General features: G+C 60.0%; 1 non-coding gene across 1 annotated transcript; it reads left to right on the top strand.

The window, feature by feature from the left end:
- Positions 1 to 11,643: 11,643 nt before the first annotated feature.
- On the top strand, positions 11,644 to 11,762 carry LOC131871486 (5S ribosomal RNA). The gene has a single exon (XR_009369703.1). It is a non-coding gene; the product is annotated as a 5S ribosomal RNA (ribosomal RNA).
- The last annotated feature ends 2,248 nt before the right edge of the window (positions 11,763 to 14,010 follow it).

The raw sequence follows: 14,010 nt of genomic DNA, 5'->3' as shown, positions 1-14,010 counted from the left end.
TGCTCCAAGCATCGGACGCGCTTGGGGCGACTACCAGTGCCAACCCCTTATCCCGCGATGCGTCCGATACACAGATGGTTCCAAGGCGGCCGAGGAGCCTCACCGCATAGCAATCGGGGGTGCGAGGCGAGGGATGGGGCGGGAAGGCCCCAACGGCTAGACGGAAGAGGCTTCAGGGCCGCCTCGGAATGGTCCAAGCATCGGACGCGCTTGGGGCGACTACCAGTGACAACCCCTCATCCCGCGATGCGTCCGATACGAAGATGGTTCCAAGGCGGCCGAGGAGCCTCACCGCATAGCAATCGGGGTGCGAGGTGGGGGATGCGGCGAGATGGCCCCAACGGCTAGACGGAAGAGGCCACAGGGCCGCGTCGGAATAGTCCAAGCATCGGACGCGCTTGGGGCGACTACCAGTGACAACCCCTTATCCCGCGATGCGTCCGATACGAAGATAGTTCCAAGGCGGCCGAGGAGCCTCACCGCATAGCAATCCGGGTGCGAGGTGGGGGATGCGGCGAGATGGCCCCAACGGCTAGACGGAAGAGGCTGCAGGGCCGCCTCGGAATAGTCCAAGCATCGGACGCGCTTGGGGCGACTACCAGTGACAACCCCTTATCCCGCGATGCTTCCGATACGAAGACAGTTCCAAGGCGGCCGAGGAGCCTCACCGCATAGCAATGGGGGTGCGAGGTGAGGGATGCGGCGAGATGGCCCCAACGGCTAGACGGAAGAGGCCACAGGGCCGCCTCGGAATAGTCCAAGCATCGGACGCGCTTGGGGCGACTACCAGTGACAACCCCTTATCCCGCGATGCATCCGATACGAAGATAGTTCCCAGGCGGCCGAGGAGCCTCACCGCATAGCAATCGGGGTGCGAGGCGAGGGATGCGGCGAGATGGCCCCAAAGGGTAGACGGAAGAGGCTGCGGGGCCGCCTCGGAATAGTCCAAGCATCGAACGCGCTTGGGGCGACTACCACTGCCAACCCCTTATCCCGCGATGCGTCCGATACACAGATAGTTCCGAGGCGGCCGAGGAGCTGGGGGATGCGGCGAGATGGCCCCAACGGCTAGACGGAAGAGGCTGCAGGGCCGCCTCGGAATAGTCCAAGCATCGGACGCGCTTGGGGCGACTACCAGTGACAACCCCTTATCCCGCGATGCGTCCGATACACAGATAGTTCCGAGGCGGCCAAGGAGCCTCACCGCATAGCAATCGTGGTGCGAGGTGGGGGATGCAGCGAGATGGCCCCAACGGCTAGACGGAAGAGGCTGCAGGGCCGCCTCGGAATGGTCCAAGCATCGGACGCGCTTGGGGCGACTACCACTGCCAACCCCTTATCCCGCGATGCGTCCGATACACAGATAGTTCCAAGGCGGCCGAGGAGCCTCACCGAATAGCAATCGGGGTGCGAGGCGAGGGATGCGGCGAGAAAGCCCCAACGGCTAGAGGGAAGAGGCTTCAGGTCCGCCTCGGAATGGTCCAAGCATCGGACGCGCTTGGGGCGACTACCAGTGACAACCCCTTATCCCGCGACGCGTCCGATACACAGATAGTTCCAAGGCGGCCGAGGAGCCTCACCGCATAGCAATCGGGGTGCGAGGCGAGGGATGCGGCGAGAAGGACCCAACGGCTAGACGGAAGAGGCTTCAGGGCCGCCTCGGAATGGTCCAAGCATCGGACGCGCTTGGGGCGACTACCAGTGACAACCCCTTATCCCGCGACGCGTCCGATACACAGATAGTTCCAAGGCGGCCGAGGAGCCTCACCGCATAGCAATCGGGGTGCGAGGCGAGGGATGCGGCGAGAAGGACCCAACGGCTAGACGGAAGAGGCTTCAGGTCCGCCTCGGAATGGTCCAAGCATCGGACGCGCTTGGGGCGACTACCAGTGACAACCCCTTATCCCGCGACGCGTCCGATACACAGATAGTTCCAAGGCGGCCGAGGAGCCTCACCGCATAGCAATCGGGGTGCGAGGCGAGGGATGCGGCGAGAAGGACCCAACGGCTAGACGGAAGAGGCTTCAGGGCCGCCTCGGAATGGTCCAAGCATCGGACGCGCTTGGGGCGACTACCAGTGACAACCCCTTATCCCGCGATGCGTCCGATACACAGATAGTTCCAAGGCGGCCGAGGAGCCTCACCGCATAGCAATCGGGGTGCGAGGCGAGGGATGCGGCGAGAAGGACCCAACGGCTAGACGGAAGAGGCTTCAGGGCCGCCTCGGAATGGTCCAAGCATCGGACGCGCTTGGGGCGACTACCAGTGACAACCCCTTATCCCGCGACGCGTCCGATACACAGATAGTTCCAAGGCGGCCGAGGAGCCTCACCGCATAGCAATCGGGGTGCGAGGCGAGGGATGCGGCAAGAAGGACCCAACGGCTAGACGGAAGAGGCTTCAGGGCCGCCTCGGAATGGTCCAAGCATTGGACGCGCTTGGGGCGACTACCAGTGACAACCCCTTATCCCGCGACGCGTCCGATACACAGATAGTTCCAAGGCGGCCGAGGAGCCTCACCGCATAGCAATCGGGGTGCGAGGCGAGGGATGCGGCGAGAAGGACCCAACGGCTAGACGGAAGAGGCTTCAGGTCCGCCTCGGAATGGTCCAAGCATCGGACGCGCTTGGGGCGACTACCAGTGACAACCCCTTATCCCGCGACGCGTCCGATACACAGATAGTTCCAAGGCGGCCGAGGAGCCTCACCGCATAGCAATCGGGGTGCGAGGCGAGGGATGCGGCGAGAAGGACCCAACGGCTAGACGGAAGAGGCTTCAGGGCCGCCTCGGAATGGTCCAAGCATCGGACGCGCTTGGGGCGACTACCAGTGACAACCCCTTATCCCGCGACGCGTCCGATACACAGATAGTTCCAAGGCGGCCGAGGAGCCTCACCGCATAGCAATCGGGGTGCGAGGCGAGGGATGCGGCGAGAAGGACCCAACGGCTAGACGGAAGAGGCTTCAGGGCCGCCTCGGAATGGTCCAAGCATCGGACGCGCTTGGGGCGACTACCAGTGACAACCCCTTATCCCGCGATGCGTCCGATACACAGATAGTTCCAAGGCGGCCGAGGAGCCTCACCGCATAGCAATCGGGGTGCGAGGCGAGGGATGCGGCGAGAAGGACCCAACGGCTAGACGGAAGAGGCTTCAGGGCCGCCTCGGAATGGTCCAAGCATCGGACGCGCTTGGGGCGACTACCAGTGACAACCCCTTATCCCGCGACGCGTCCGATACACAGATAGTTCCAAGGCGGCCGAGGAGCCTCACCGCATAGCAATCGGGGTGCGAGGCGAGGGATGCGGCGAGAAGGACCCAACGGCTAGACGGAAGAGGCTTCAGGGCCGCCTCGGAATGGTCCAAGCATCGGACGCGCTTGGGGCGACTACCAGTGACAACCCCTTATCCCGCGACGCGTCCGATACATAGATAGTTCCAAGGCGGCCGAGGAGCCTCACCGCATAGCAATCGGGGTGCGAGGCGAGGGATGCGGCGAGAAGGACCCAACGGCTAGACGGAAGAGGCTTCAGGGCCGCCTCGGAATGGTCCAAGCATCGGACGCGCTTGGGGCGACTACCAGTGACAACCCCTTATCCCGCGACGCGTCCGATACACAGATAGTTCCAAGGCGGCCGAGGAGCCTCACCGCATAGCAATCGGGGTGCGAGGCGAGGGATGCGGCGAGAAGGACCCAACGGCTAGACGGAAGAGGCTTCAGGGCCGCCTGGGAATGGTCCATGCATCGCACGCGCTTGGGGCGACTACCAGTGACAACCCCTTATCCCGCGACGCGTCCGATACACAGATAGTTCCAAGGCGGCCGAGGAGCCTCACCGCATAGCAATCGGGGTGCGAGGCGAGGGATGCGGCGAGAAGGACCCAACGGCTAGACGGAAGAGGCTTCAGGGCCGCCTCGGAATGGTCCAAGCATCGGACGCGCTTGGGGCGACTACCAGTGACAACCCCTTATCCCGCGACGCGTCCGATACACAGATAGTTCCAAGGCGGCCGAGGAGCCTCACCGCATAGCAATCGGGGTGCGAGTCGAGGGATGCGGCGAGAAGGACCCAACGGCTAGACGGAAGAGGCTTCAGGGCCGCCTCGGAATGGTCCAAGCATCGGACGCGCTTGGGGCGACTACCAGTGACAACCCCTTATCCCGCGATGCGTCTGATACACAGATAGTTCCAAGGCGGCCGAGGAGCCTCACCGCATAGCAATCGGGGTGCGAGGCAAGGGATGCGGCGAGAAGGACCCAACGGCTAGACGGAAGAGGCTTCAGGGCCGCCTCGGAATGGTCCAAGCATCGGACGCGCTTGGGGCGACTACCGTTGCCAACCCCTTATCCCGCGATGCGTCTGATACACAGATAGTTCCGAGGCGGCCGAGGAGCCTCACCGCATAGCAATCGGGTTGCGAGGCAGATTATTGGGAAGGGAACCCCCTGGGATGCGGCTCAAGCAGTGCCCAAAGGGACTGGAATGCGGAATCACATCGAGAGACCCAAATGCTATACGAGGGCTCAAATCGAATTATCGATTTGGCCACGACATGGACGCATCGGAACGACTACCTTTGCCGAACCACTCGCAATTGCATCCATACCGAAACCAATAGACATTTCCGTTAGAGCCCTCGCATAGCATTCGGGAATCTCGCATGCCCCTCTAAATCGACCAATGCTGGCGCTCAACGAAAATCCGAGCGCTACCACCGTTCGAGCGCCAGCATTGGTCGAGTTAGAGGGGCACGGGGGAGAATGCTCCAGTCAACACCTCCCCTATATAAGTTATTTGTCCGATTCTCGCACAACCGTAGTCTGCCTCGTCGAATCAAACAACGGTCCCAGATTCCGACTTCCGTTCCGTAGAGACCCAAAAGCTAGATGGAGGCTCGCAAGAAAGAGAGTCGGCGCATAGCAATCGGGTTTCTCGAACGTTTAGGGACCGAGCTCACTTGCGGATAGGGCAAAATCCGCCAAGCAACCCAAAAGCTAGACGGGGGCTCGAATCGAATCGCCTAGGCGGCCACAACAACGACGTGTTGGATCGACTACCAGTGCCAAACCATTCAGCAAGACTAGTCTGTGTCGAGGCCGGATAGAGATTCTCAGAGAGCGCCCGTATAGCATTTAGGAGACCTGCCGCGTCCCTCACACTCGACAAATGGTGGTGCACGTTTATAAATCCGAGCGATCCCAACCCTTTCAAGCACCAACATCGGTCGAGATAGAGGGGCACGGAGGGGGCTGCGTGAGACAACACAGTCCCCTATATAAGTTATTTGTCCGATTCTCACACATCCGAAGAATGGTCATCAAATCGGACAACAGCCCAAACTTCCGACTTCCGTCCCAGAAAGCCCAAGAGCTATCTAAAACGTTCATGGCCGGAACTCGATCGCGGCTATACCAGTCCGCCAAGCAACCCAAAAGCTAGACTGGAGCTCTAGTCGAATCACCTCTGTGGCCATTGCAAGGACGTGTTGGAGCGACTACCATTGCCGAACCATTCCGCAGGTCGAGTCCATACCAAGGCCGCATAGAGATTCACGATGAGCTCCTGCATAGCAATCAGGAGACTTGCCGTGTCCATCACAATCGATAAATCCTGGTGCAAGATTTTTGCATCCGAGCGCTCCAACCAGTCGAGCACCAGCATCAATCGACATAAACGGGCACGGGGGGAGGATGCTCGAGAACACTACCTCCCCTATATAAGTTATTTGTCCGATTCTCAAGCAGCCGAAGTCTGGTCATCGAATCGGGTCAAAGACCACAACTTCCGACTTTACCCACAATGCAAGTCATCGAATCGAACATCGGCCCCCGAGTCGGACTCCATGCGTATGTCAGGTCATCGGACCCAAATTCCGCCTTCCTGCGCATGGCGGGCCATCAATATCAACTCGGTCATCGGACCCAAACTCCGCCTTTCTGCGCATGGCACGCCTTCAAATCGGTCATCGGACCCAAATTCCGCCTTCCTGTGCATGGCGGGCCATCAACATCAACTCGGTCATCGGACCCAAATTCCGCCTTTCTGCGCATGGCACGCCATCAACTCGGTCATCGGACCCAAATTCCGCCTTCCTGCGCATGGCAGGTCATCGGACACAAATTCAGACCTCGCCAATATGCCTACGTATCGAATCGGTCATCGGACCCAACTTCCGACTTCATCCATACTGTAGGGTCTTTGAGGTTGGCGCGGTGCGCTCAACCCGGGGAGTCGACCCATCGAAGCATACACCTCCCCTATATAAGCTATTTGTCCGATTCCCACACCTGTGTAGTTTGCACCTCTGACCAGGACATCGACCCCAACTTCCGAACTCGACTGCAACGACGGCACCAGCGCCTTGGTGCGCACCTTGCGACGCACAGTCCCAACATTCGCCTTCCTGCACATGGCAGGTCATCGGACCCAAATTCCGACCTCGCGAGTATGCCTACATATCGAATCGGTCATCGGACACAACTTCCGACTTCATCCATACCGTAGGGTCTTTGAGGTTGGCGCGGTGCGCTCAACCCGGGGAGTCGACCCAACGAAGCATACACCTCCCCTATATAAGCTATTTGTCCGATTCCCACACCTGTGTAGTTTGCACCTCCGATCAGGACATCGACCCCAACTTCCGAACTCGCCTGCAACGATCGAACCAGCGCCTTGGTGCGCACCTTGCAACGCACAGTGCCAACATTCGCCTTCCTGCACATGGCAGGTCATCGGACCCAAATTCCGACCTCGCGAGTATGCCTACATATCGAATCGGTCATCGGACCCAACTTCCGACTTCATCCATACCGTAGGGTCTTTGAGGTTGGCGCGGTGCGCTCAACCCGGGGAGTCGACCCAACGAAGCATACACCTCCCCTATATAAGCTATTTGTCCGATTCCCACACCTGTGTAGCTTGCACCTCCGATCAGGACATCGACCCCAACTTCCGAACTCGACTAAAAAGACCGCACCAGCACCTTGGTGTGCACCTTGCAACGCACAGTGCCAACATTCGCCTTCCTGCACATGGCAGGTCATCGGACCCAAATTCCGACCTCATGAGCATACCTACTAATCGAATCGGTCATCGGACCCAACTTCCGACTTCATCCATACCGTAGGGTCTTTGAGGTTGGCGCGGTGCGCTCAACCTGGGGAGTCGACCCATCGAAGCATACACCTCCCCTATATAAGCTATTTGTCCGATTCCGACACCTGTGTAGTTTGCACCTCCGCTCAGGACATCGACCCCAACTTCCGAACTCGCCTGCAACGACCGAACCAGCGCCTTGGTGCGCACCAAAAGTGCGCACTTTTGGAGGGCACTTTTGTGCGCTCCAAAGGTGCGCACTTTTGGAGGGCACTTTTGTGCGCTCCAAAGGTGCGCACTTTTGGAGGGCACTTTTTGGAGGGCACTTTTGTGCGCTCCAAAGGTGCGCACTTTTGGAGGGCACTTTTTGGAGGGCACTTTTCTGCGCTCCAAAGGTGCGCACTTTTGGAGGGCACTTTTTGGAGGGCACTTTTCTGCGCTCCAAAGGTGCGCACTTTTGGAGGGCACTTTTTGGAGGGCACTTTTCTGCGCTCCAAAGGTGCGCACTTTTGGAGGGCACTTTTTGGAGGGCACTTTTCTGCGCTCCAAAGGTGCGCACTTTTGGAGGGCACTTTTGTGCACTCCAAAGGTGCACACTTTTGGAGGGCACTTTTTGGAGGGCACTTTTCTGCACTCCAAAGGTGCGCACTTTTGGAGGGCACTTTTTGGAGGGCACTTTTGTGCGCTCCAAAGGTGCGCACTTTTGGAGGGCACTTTTTGGAGGGCACTTTTGTGCGCTCCAAAGGTGCGCACTTTTGGAGGGCACTTTTGTGCACTCCAAAGGTGCGCACTTTTGGAGGGCACTTTTCCTGCGCTCCAAAGGTGCACACCTAGGTGAGCACCTTCGACCACACCTTGTAGCACACCAAACTCTGACTTTCGACTTCATCCGCAATGCAGGGTCTTTGAGGTTGGCGCAATGCGCACAACCAGGGGAGTCGACCCATCAAACCCAACACCTCCCCTATATAAGCTATTTGTCTGATTCTCATACATGCGTAGCCTGCAGGAGCAATTAGGACATCGACCCCAACTTTCGGCTTCTAAACGAAAACAAGGTCTTTGAGGTTGGTGTAATGCGAACAACTAGGGGAGTCAACCCATCAAACCCAACACCTCCCCTATATAAGCTATTTGTCTGATTCTCATACATGTGTAGTCTACAGGAGCAATTAGGACATCGACCCCAACTTTTGACTTCTTAACGAAAACAAGGTCTTTGAGGTTGACGTAATGCGCACAACCAGGGGAGTCGACCCATCAAACCCAACACCTCCCCTATATAAGCTATTTGTCCGATTCTCATACATGTGTAGCCTACAGGAGCCATTAGGACATTGACCCCAACTTTTGACTTCTTAACGAAAACAAGGTCTTTGAGGTTGGCGTAATGCGCACAACCAAGGGAGTTGACCCATCAAACCCAACACCTCCCCTATATAAGCTATTTGTCTGATTCTCATACATGTGTAGCCTGCAACAACGATTAGGACATCCACCCCAACTTCTGAATTCGTCTGCGTTGACCGCACCAAAGGTGCACGCCTTGGTGCTCACCAAAATCCGACTTCCGACTTCTTCTGCTATGCGGGGTCTTTGAGGTTGGCGCAGTGCGCACAACCAGGGGAGTCAACCCACCGAATGCAACACCTCCCCTATATAAGCTATTTGTCTGATTCTCATACATGCGTAGACTGCAGCAATGATTAGGACATCCACCCCAACTTTTGACTTCTTAAACAAGACAGGGTCTTTGAAGTTGGTGCAGTGCACACAACCAGGGGAGTCGACCCATCAAACGCAACACCTCCCCTATATAAAGCTATTTGTCCGATTCTCATACGTGTAGTCTGCAGCAGCGATTAGGACATCGACCCCAACTTCCGAATTCGTTTGCATTGACCGCACCAAAGGTGCACGCCTTGGTGTGCACCTTGGAGTGCACTTTGGTGCTCACCTCGGTGCACACTTTGGTGTGCACCTCGGTGTGCACCAAAGGTGCGCACCTTGGAGCGCACCAAAGGTGTACACTTTGGAGCGCACCACATAGGGTCTTTGAGAGGTTGGCGCAGTGCGCACACCAAGGTGGGTGTTGAGGTGCGTGCCGAGGTGGGTGGGTGCTAGGGTGCGCTCCATGGTGGGTGCCAGGGTGGGTGCGTGCTAGGGTGGATTCCAAAGAGGGTCATAGGGTGGGTGCCAAGGTGGGTTGGTGATATAGTGGGTTCAAAGGTGGGTACTAGGGTGGGTTCCAAGGTGGGTCACAAGTTGGGTGCCAGGATGCGTGGGTGTTAGGTTGGGTGCCAAGGTGGGCTCCTGCGTGGGTGGGTGCTAGGGTGGGTTTCAAGGTGGACGCGAGGGCGGGTGCCAAGGTGGGTAACAAGTTGGGTGTTAGGATGGGTGAGTGCTAGAGTGGGTGCCAAGGTGGGTGGGTGCTAAGGTGGATGCCAAGGTGGTTCACAGGGTGGGTGGGTTCTAGGGTGAGTTCCAAGGTGGGTCACAGGTTTAGTGCTAGGGTGCGTGTCAAGGTGGGTGTCGAGGTGCCTGGGTGCTAGGGTGTGGATGCCAATGTGGGTCATAGGGTGGGTACTAGGGTGGGCTGCAATGTGGGTGCCAAGGTGGGTAACATGCTCGGTTGGTTCTAAATTGGGTGTCAGGGTGGGTGTGCACCCACCTTGCCCGAGGTGGGTGCCAAGGTGCCAGTGTGGGTGGGTGCTAAGGTGGATGCCAAGGTGGGTGAGAAGGTGGGTGATAGGTTGAGTGGTAGGATGGGTGGGTGCCAAGATGGGTCACAGGGTGGGTGCAAGGGTGGGTAGGTGCTAGGGTTGGTGTCAGGGTGGGTGGGTGCTAGGTTGGGTTCCAAGGTGGGTGCGAGGGTGAGTGTCAAGGTGGGTCACAGGTTAGGTGCTAGGATGGGTGAGTGCTAGGGTGCAAAGGTGCCAGGGTGGGTGCTAGGATGGGTCGATGCTAGGGTGAGTGGCAAGGTGGGTCCACAAGTGTCAAGGTGGGTGCCGAGGTGGGTGCCAACTTGGGTTCCAAGGTGGGTGCCAAGTGGGCGACTGCTATGGTGGATGCCAAGGTGGGTCACGGGGTGGGTGCCAAGTTGCTAGGTTGTGTTCCAAGGTGGGTGCCAACGTGGCTGCTAGGGTGCGTGGGTTAAAGGGTGTGTCACAACGTGGGTGCCAGGATGGGTGCGCACCCACACTGGCCAAGACGGGTGCAAGGTTGGGTTCCAAGCCCGGTCACAGGCTGGGTGCTAGGATGGGTGGGTGCCAAGGTGGGCACCAGGGTGGGTGCACCCACCCTGGCCAAGGTGGGTCACGGGGTGGGTCCTAGGGTGGGTAACAGGGTGGGTACTAAGGTGCGTGCCAAGGTGGGTCATGGGGTGGGTGCCAAGGTGGGCACCAGGGTGGGTGTGCACCAACCCTAGCCAGGGTAGGTCACGGGGTGGTTGTCGGGGTGGGCGTCAAGGAGCCAAGGTGGGTGGCAAGTAGCCAAGTTGCGTGCCAAGGTGGGTGTCGGGGTGGGTGCCAAGGATCCAAGGTGGGTGCCAAGGAACCAAGGTGGGTGTCTGGGTGGGTGCCGAGGTGGGAGCCAGGGTGGGTCCCAAGGTGAGTGCAAAGGTGGGTGCCAGGGTCAAGGTGAGTGCCAATGTGGGTTCCAAGGTGCCAGGGTCAGGGTGAGTGCCAATGTGGGTTCAAAGGTGCTAAGTTGGGTGCGAGGTTGGGTGCGAGGGTGGGTGGGTGCCAAGGTGTGCTAGGTGGAAGCCCGGGTGGGTCGGCATCCCATGGGTGTCGAGTTGGGTGCCTGATGGGTGCTTCTTGTCAAGTTTTAGTCGTCGGGACTCATTTCGAGCCTTAGAGGTCGTTTCTTGTCCGGTTGCCCTGTCTTCGACCTGGGAACCCAATTTTGGTCCTCGGGTCCCATTTTTTTTTGTCTCGCATCCCACTTTTGGCCTGTGGCCTTTTCGGGGTCGATTCTCGTTTTGGGCATCAGAGCATGTTTCTTCTCCTAAAACCCAATATTTGTTTATTAAGTCTCGGAACACATTTTTGTTCTCGTGGACCCATCATGGGTCTTGGAACGCATTTGTGGTCCTTGGGTCCCATTTTGCATCCCGAAACTTGTGTTTTGGTGCTTGATCCCTATTTTGGGTGCCCACCTTGCACCAAGTGCGCACCCGGGGCAAACCGAGCGCCTTGGTGCACCGGGGCAAGATCGAGCGTGCACCCGAGGCGCCCCGAACATGCACCAAGGTGCACTCGGCCCACATGTGAGCGCAGGTCGTTGCGCCCGAGGTGGTGTGTGGGCACCGCGTTGCAGACGGGACACTGCACGCACACGACGCCCCGTCCAGGTGCACGCACGTAGGCCGGGCCGGGTGCACACCCGACGCCCTAGCAAGGTGCGCGCACCCGGGCAGGGCTCACACTTGGCGAACGGGGCGCACTTCGCGAGGGAGGGTGTGCACCTCGACGGGGGTGGGTGGCCGGGGTGGATTCGCACGTGGGTCGCGGTTTGCTAAGTACACACTGCGACAAGCTCATAACGGGTGCGATCATACCAGCGTTAGTGCACCGGATCCCATCAGAACTCCGCAGTTAAGCGCGCTTGGGCCGGAGTAGTACTGGGATGGGTGACCTCCCGGGAAGTCCCGGTGTTGCACCCTTTCTTAGTTTTTCGCCGGGCGTCGCAATGCTATTTGAATAAACCTTTTGCCCGTTTGCGTTCTCGTCGGGGCCGGGCCGGGCCGGGGTGCGCTGCCCGCACTACCGCGCGCGCGGGGGGCGACACCGAGCGCGCACCCGAGGCGCCCCGAGCACACAGGCCACGGTGCAACCCGGGCGTTGTGCGCGCACCCCGGTGCGCCCGAGGTGCTGCGCGCGCACCCAGGTGAAATCGGTGTGCACCTCGGCCAGTGCGCGCTCGGTCGAGTCGCGCACGTTGGCCAAGGTGCACGGTGATGTTTCTTACTCTAAGGTTCCGCACCAGACGCCCGGGACAGGTGAGCGAAGCTGGGCGGGGCCGGGTGCGCGGCCGGGGCAGGTGCACGCAGCTGGAGAGAGCTTTGGAGCACACCAGAGGTGCGCACCTTGGAGCACACTTCGGAGCGCACCAATGATGCGCTCCATTCAAAAGTTTCCTGAAAAGGCAAAAAAAGTTGAGATTATAGAATTTCCCACTTGAGAGATTGTAAAAAAAAAAAATTTAAAATGAAGGAAACGCGGGTGCCAAGGTGTGCGCGCCCGGGTGCGCAGCCCAGCCAAGGTGTGCGCACCAAGGCGCCCACCCTGGCGAAGGTGCACGCAAGGTGCGCACCCGAGGCAAACCGGACAATTAACCCAACTTTCGACTTCGCGCGCACCTGCGCACCTTGGAGCGCACTTCGGAGCGCTCCTTGTTGCGCACCAATCTTGGGCACCTCGGAGTGCACCATGGCGCCCACCAAGGTGCGCACCCGGGGCAAACCGAGCTCCGACTTCGTGCGCACCTTGGAGCGCACGAAAGGTGCGCACCATGGCGCCCACCAAGGTGCGCAGCCCAGCCAAGGCGTGCGCATCAAGGTGCGCACCCTGGCGAAGGTGCGCACCCGGGGCAAACCGAGCTCCGACTTCGTGCGCACCTTGGAGCGCACAAAGGGTGCGCAACCCAGCCAAGGTGTGCGCACCCCGGGCAAACCGAGCTCCGAATCGTGCGCACCTTGGAGCACACTTCGGAGCCCTCCTTGGTGCGCACCGATGTTGCGCACCTCGGAGCGCACCCGGGGAAAACAATGCAATTAACCCGACTTTCGACTTCGTGGGCACCTCGGAGCGCTCTCGGGTTCGCACCTCGGAGCACACCGAGGTGCGCACCTTTGATGCGCTGCCTTCACCAATTTCCAGAAAAGGCAAGAAAACATTGAGAAGGTGTGCGCACCGAGGTGCCCACCCTGGCGAAGGTGCACGCGAGGTGCGCACCCGGGGCAAACCGGGCTCCGACTTCGTGCACGCCATGCTGCGCACCTTGGAGGGCCATGGTGCGCACCTTGGAGCACACTTCGGAGCGCTCAATGGTGCCCAACCCAGCCAAGGTGCCCACCGCGGCGAAGGTGCACGCGAGGTGCGCACCCGGGGCAAACCGGGCTCCGACTTCGTGCACGCCGCACCTTGGAGCACACTTCGGAGCGCTCCTTGGTGCGCACCAGGGCGCGCAACCCAGCCGAGGTGCCCACCCCGGCGAAGGTGCACGCGGGGTGCGCACCCGGGGCAAACCGGGCTCCGACTTCGTGCACGCCATGGTGCCCACCGCGGCGAAGGTGCACGCGAGGTGCGCACCCGGGGCAAACCGGGCTCCGACTTCGTGCACGCCGCACCTTGGAGCACACTTCGGAGCGCTCCTTGGTGCGCACCAGGGCGCGCAACCCAGCCGAGGTGCCCACCCCGGCGAAGGTGCACGCGAGGTGCGCACCCGGGGCAAACCGGGCTCCGACTTCGTGCACGCCATGGTGCCCACCGCGGCGAAGGTGCACGCGAGGTGCGCACCCGGGGCAAACCGGGCTCCGACTTCGTGCACGCCGCACCTTGGAGCACACTTCGGAGCGCTCCTTGGTGCGCACCATGGTGCCCACCAGGGCGCGCAACCCCGCCGAAGGTGCACGCGAGGTGCGCACCCGGGGCAAACCGGGCTCCGACTTCGTGCACGCCGCACCTTGGAGCACACTTCGGAGCGCTCCTTGGTGCGCACCAGGGCGCGCAACCCCGCCGAAGGTGCACGCGAGGTGCGCACCCGGGGCAAACCGGGCTCCGACTTCGTGCACGCCATGGTGCGCACCAGGGTGCCCACCGCGGCGAAGGTGCGCACCCGGGGCAAACCGGGCTCCGACTTCGTGCACGCCGCACCTTGGAGCACACTTCGGAGCGCTCCTTGGTGCGCAC

The sequence above is a fragment of the Cryptomeria japonica genome, unplaced genomic scaffold (genome assembly GCF_030272615.1).
Source record: "Cryptomeria japonica unplaced genomic scaffold, Sugi_1.0 HiC_scaffold_413, whole genome shotgun sequence".
Classification (NCBI taxonomy): Eukaryota; Viridiplantae; Streptophyta; class Pinopsida; order Cupressales; family Cupressaceae; genus Cryptomeria; species Cryptomeria japonica.
This window is presented reverse-complemented; position numbering and strand designations above follow the sequence as displayed.